The sequence below is a fragment of the Macaca fascicularis genome, chromosome 14 (assembly GCF_037993035.2).
Source record: "Macaca fascicularis isolate 582-1 chromosome 14, T2T-MFA8v1.1".
Lineage (NCBI taxonomy): Eukaryota > Metazoa > Chordata > Mammalia > Primates > Cercopithecidae > Macaca > Macaca fascicularis.
The window spans coordinates 72,089,501-72,095,836 of NC_088388.1; positions in this window are offsets into that span (position 1 = coordinate 72,089,501).

Sequence of the window (6,336 nt, forward strand, 5' to 3'; positions counted from 1 at the left end):
CTGCAGCAGATGTTGTACCTCCTATACCCCTCCTGGGCCTCAGGAAGGGGGCTAGGATTCCCAGGGCTATGGCTGGGACTGAAAGAGCAGCCCTTACCCTGAGAGGAGGCTACAGGGACACCAAGGCTGGGGGCTGCCTGTGCTGCTTAGCACTCTCATCCCCACACCTCTGCAGTTTCTCACTGTGGGACCCTGGGTTTCTGCCCTGGGGTTTCCTCTGGCCTTCGGAGCACACTTGGCCAGAAGTGCCAGAAAGTTTGAGGATCAGCCTTTAACCGATGACAGCTAGAGTTGGTGACCAAATGCTCCAGCTTTCTTGCCTTTTGGGTGGGACCTCCCTGTGGCAGGTTCTGCACAGTCTCCCACAGGTTACCCACAGCACCAACCCACAGTTATGACCTGCTCAGCAGCCACCATGGCTTGCTTCTTTTCCCTGGATCACCTCTGAAATAAATGATTTGTACTTAAATGGTTGCCTCAGGATCAGCTTCTAGAGGAACCCAAACTGAAAATCCCCCCTCTCTCCTTCATATTCACATCCAATCTGCCTGATTCTGCTGATTCTACCTCCTTAAAAAGCCCTCAAGGCCAGGTGTGGTGGCTCACACCTGTAATGCCACCATTCTGGGAAGCCAAGGTGGAAGGATCACTTGAGCCCAGCAGTTCAAGACCAGCCTGGGCAACACGGTGAAAGCCTATCTTAAAAAAATAAATAAATAAATAAAATTGTCAGGCGTAGTGGCATGCATCTGTAGTCCCAGCTACTTCTCGGGAGGCTGAGGTGGGAGGATCACCGGAGCCTGGAAGGCAGAGGTTGCAGTAAGCAGAGATTGTGACACTGTACTCCAGTCTGGGTGACAGAGCCAGACCCCATCTCAAAAAAAAAAAAAAAAAAAGAAAAAGTTTTCAAATCCACCTTCCAATCATCTCCCATATATCACCCCTCCTCCATCCCCACTGCCCTGGCCACCTGCCTGGACTACTGGCCCAGCCTCCTCACTGACCCACTGCCTTTGCACAGCAGCCAGCACAAGTTAGCTTTCTAAAACACAACTCTGGGCATCTCCCTGGCTCCCACCCCTCTGAAACCCTTCTATGGTTCCCATTGCCCTCAGGATAAACCAAGCTTCCCAGCCCGGCATCAAGACCCTGAAAGGACTGGTCCCTGCCCTCTCTACAGCTCTCTTATCCCATTCCTCTCTTCCACTGGACTCTCTAGTAGGACTGAACCTCTTGAGGTTCTCAGAGTTGGCCATGATCAGCCCCATCTCCTGGTCTTCACAAGCTGTGCCCTCTTGTAAACAGGAACATCTTCCTCTTACTTTACCCAAACAACTCTAGGTGTTCTTGAACACAGCCTAAGACACAACTTGTGCCTTAACTATCCCTGTTCTCCCCGCTCTTGGGCTGGGCTGGGGCCCCTCAGAGCTCCTGTGTGTCTTCATGTCTCTCTGGCCCAATGCCCACCAGGTTCTGGTCTATTTTCCTCCGCACTGGGCATTTCTGAAGGACACTAGCCATGAACAACTCATCTTGTTTCTTCTCAGAGCCTAGGCACATAGCAGGTGTCAGAGAATAAACGAGTGATGATGATGACTTTAAATCTCCAAAGAATTATGCCCTGGAAAAACTCCTTGGACGGTGGAGGAGAGGTGTGAAGAAAAACAACACCAGGCCAGAGTGATCAGGGTGTTACAAAGGCCAACACTCGGGACTCGGGAGCCCAGAGGAGGCCTCCGACCTGACTGGTGGGAAGGGGACCAGAGAAGGCTTTGGAGGGGAGGTGCCTCCTCCGTGTGCTGGCCCTGCCCATCCTCTTCATCTTTGCAGAGTGTGCTAGGGAGTTGGGGAGTCAGGAGGGAAATAGAAAGTAGCATAGATCCCACAAAATCTCACCCCTTCCTTTTCTCAAAGGTGACCTCAACCCTGGTTGTCATTCTTACATATGCCTTTGTATGGTTTCTACATTATTGTATTATTTTGCATGTTTTAAAACTTTATGTGCATAGTCTCATACTGTGTGTATCCTATATATTTTCTATTTTGGTCACATTATGCTTGTGTGATTTTAGCCTTCTTGATGTGTGTTGCTGAAGTTTATTTTTTGTCTGCTGTACAATATTCCATTTAGGAATATACAGTCACTTTTACTGCTAGAATATAATTCATTCCTGTAATACCAGCACTTTGGGAGGCCAAGGCAGGCAGATCACGAGGCCAAGAGATCGAGACCATCCTGGTCAACATGGTGAAACCTCATCTCTACTAAAAATACAAAAATTAGCTGGGCATGGTGGCGTGTGCCTGTAGTCCCAGCTACTTGGGAGGCTGAGGCAGGAGAATCGCTTGAACCCGGGAGGTAGAGGTTGCAGTGAGCCAAGATCGTGCCACTGCACTCCAGCCTGGCAGCAGAGTGAGACTCTGACAAAAAAAAAAGGATATAATTTATTCCTGATAACAAATTTGTGAATAGTGAAAGCTTATATTCCCAGAAATTAAAAAGGAAAAATGTGTCCCCAGCTCATCCTGAGACCCTGATTTTCCCCAAATGCCATTAACATTTTTTAAAACTATTAACACTCAGCAACAATTTCTGCATAGTATAAAACTACACTATCCAATATGGTATCTGTTAGTCACACGAGGCTATTTACATTTAAACATAAGTTAATTTGGAGTTAAAAATGCCATTCCTCCTTTGCCCTAGACACATTTCTACTTGTGGCCAGAGGCTATGCTACTGGACAGCAGATATAGGATATTTCCATCATTACAGAAAGTTCTAAAGCATTTAAAACACTAACTACTTCATTATCTAATACTGAATGTGCTGTGTTTTCTCACATACAGAAGAGCCCCCACACATGGTGGATAAGGATGAGTCTAACATCTCTCACATAAGCCAAGCTTACATCTTCCACTGTCCAGCCCTCCCAATGAGCTTTGTCACTTCCACATTTTCTTCTAATAATAAATAGTTTTTTCTAGGTCTTTCATGCTCAACTACTTTCTTCTCAGGCCTTTCCACTTTCTTAGAAGACAACTGTACTTAATAATGAAGGGAAGAGGCCAGGCATGGTGGCTAACACCTGTAATCTCAGCACTTTAGGAGGCCAAAGTGGGTAGATAGCCTGAGGTCAGGAGTTTGAGATGAGCCTAGCCAACATGGCGAAACCCCATCTCTAATAAAAATACAAAAATTAGCTGGCGTGGTGGTGGGTGCCTGTAATCCCAGCCACTTGGGAGGCTGAGGCAGGAGAATTGCTTGAACCCGGGAGGCGGAGGTTGCAGTGAGCTGAGATCATGCCATAGAACTCCAGCCTGGGCGACAGAGAGAGACTCCATCTCAAAAATAAAAATAAAAATAAAAAGATACAGTGCTGTGATGCACATCTTTATACATGTGCAGGGGTTATATGCCTTGAAGTGGAATGGTTCAGTTTTAGACTATGCATTTTCGCTTTCACTAGATATTGACAGATTGTTCTTCAACTTTGTTGTGTTCAACTTCTAATCCCACCCGCAGTATGTAAAAATTCCTGTCAATTCAAAGTTGGTTTGGTTTCAACCAAATAATTGGTTTCAATGTTTGCTGAATAACCAATTATTGGTTGAAACCAAACCAATTTTGTTTTAATTGAGCAGAATCAGCAGAATCAGGAGCGCTTCTGTATGTGAGAAAACGCAGCACATTCAGTGTTGGATAATGAAGTAGTCAGTGTTTTAAATGTTTAGAACTTCCTGTTGGATAATGAAGTAGTCAGTGTTTTAAATGTTTAGAACTTCCTGTGATGATGGAAATATCCTATATCTGCTGTCCAGTAGGGCAGCCTCTGGCCACATGTAGAAATGTGTCTAGGGCAATGCAGGAATGGAATTGGTTTCAACCAAACCAATTATCAAACTTTAAAAACTTTAAAAAGTTTGATAATCAGATATGCATGAAATGTTATCATTTCATTTGGTTTTAATTTAGATTTCCCTTTTTGGTAGTGAGGTTGAACATATTTTCTTATGTGTATTGGCCATAATTGCTTTCTTTTCTGTGAAATGCCTGTTCATGTCTTTCAATCATTTTTCTGTTAGGTTGTTTAGCTTTTTCCTAATGACATGTAGGAGTTATTTTTATATACTGGATAACAATCCTTTGTTATATGCATTGCAGTAATCTCTCAGTCTGTAGTCTGTCCTCTTGCTTCTTTCTTTTTTTACAGTTTTTGTACAAACATAACTTTTTTATTACACTGAGCTTATTAACATTTTCCTTTACAATTTTGTTTTTGTTGTTGTTTAAAAAATTGTTCCTTAATCCTGGCAGATAGTAGAAATTCAACATTTGCTGAATAAAAGGAGAATAAGGAGAATGAGTGCCTTCCCCAGGGAGAATGCACAGAGTGAGCAAGAAGAGGGTAGGACAGAGCCCTGGGGAGGACAGAGACAGAGCTACCTAGGGAAGAGTGCAAAGTGGGAGAAGAACCAGGAAGGGAGCTGTACAGGTCACATGGGGAATTTTGAAAGTGTCTGGGGGAGTGACCAAGATGTGTGCATTGCTTCAGAGACATGGGGTTCACTGGATGCTTGACAGGGCCATCTTGTGGGTGCTACAGAAGCTGAGACCAGATAGGTGGGCAGGGCACTGCAGAGAAGAGTCCAAGAATTGTCACCTCTCCCAAGAACATTGACAGTGAAGGGAAGACATTTCCTGTCTTGGGGCCTTTGTGTACTTTCTGCCTAGGATTCTCTTCCCCTTACCTTCACCTGACTAAGTCTAACTCCTCCTAGTTCAGTTTAAATGTCTCTTCCTCTGGGAAGCCTTCCCAGATCTCTCAATTTAAATAAGACGGCCTCTTTCCCCATGACAGTCTTTCATCCAGTTCTTGACTTTTCCTTCTTAGCAGTTAACACAATATGCAACTATTTATGAAATTTGCATGACTATTTGCTTAGTGTCCATGTTTCCCACTAGATTACCAACTCCACAAGGCCCGCACTGTCTGGACTGTCTTGTTCCAGTGCACCCTCAGTGCCTAGCACACAACCTGGCACAGTAATTGTTGAATAAAAATCCACAATGGGGGCTAAGAGGAGGAGCTGGTTTGTGTCTGAGGACAGCAGATCCGGGAGGTTTTAGAGATGAGGGAATCAGAGGTCCCTGTCCACCAGCAGATCTTAGGCAATAAAAGGGAAGAAGAGAGGGAAGGAGAGTGACAGTCAGGAGGAACACTGACAGTGATGAGGCACCAACTGTGTACCAGGCACTGTCCTGACACCATCCCTAGCATCACTCCCATCCCCACTCCCATCTTGAGTGTGATGTCCTGCTAACTGGGTGACCTGGAGCAAGCTAATCTCCCTGAGCCTCAGTTTCCTCATCTGTAAAATGGACTGGTAACACCAAGCTCCTGGGATTGTTATGAGGAGGAGGAAGCAGGGTATGGTGTGGAAAGTGTTACAAACCCACGCTTCAGGGGTACTTGGGCTCTGGAGTCAGACCGTTTGGCTTCAAATCTCAGGTGTGCCACTTACCAGCTGTGTGACCTTGAAAAAAATCACTTCATTTCTGTGCCTCAGTTTCTCCACCTATAAAACAGGAGTAATAATACCTCTGGAATTGCTATGAGGATTAAAAGAGGTATGCATTAAAACACCTTAGCACAGTGCTTGGCACATAGTAGGTGCTCAAGGAAATAATAATTAAAATTATTCCTCCCTCCTCCCCACTATGCCAGAACTGCAGAATGTCAGAGCTGGAAAGATGGGAGAAATCACCATTTGATACTCACCCGCTACACACACATACCAATACAAAGAGGGAAACTGAGGCCAGGGAGGGTAAAGTCATGAAGGATTTTGGATTGGAGTCCACCGGTCCCAGGTCATAGCCCAGGAGCGGTCCCCAGAGGCCTGCAGCCTCTTCCAGACATCACCTACCCCTCATTCCACGAGGGCGGGCCGCGGAGTCCCATCCGGGCTGGGCGGGACTTCAACGCGGGGTGCCGAGGCCGCATGGCCACAGCCCCTCCCGGCCGCTTTGCTCTGGCTCCGCTGGGTCCCAGAGACGCTGGGGCCGGAGCTGCTGCCGCCATCTACACCTCTACCCTTCGTTTGACGGGTTCGCCTCCCACCAGCGCCTGGGCAAGTGACATCTGGGCCCGACCGGCTGGTGCTGCGCTTCGCAGGTAAGGGCGTGCGCGGGCGGGGACAGAGGGGCAAGGGGTGCCGAGGCGCGGGGATACAGGACAGGCCTGCACACTCCAGGGTCGCGGCCGATCAGGGCGGGTGCCGGGGGTGAGTCCCTGCATGTGTGTGTAGTGTGGGCAATGTGTAAATGATTAC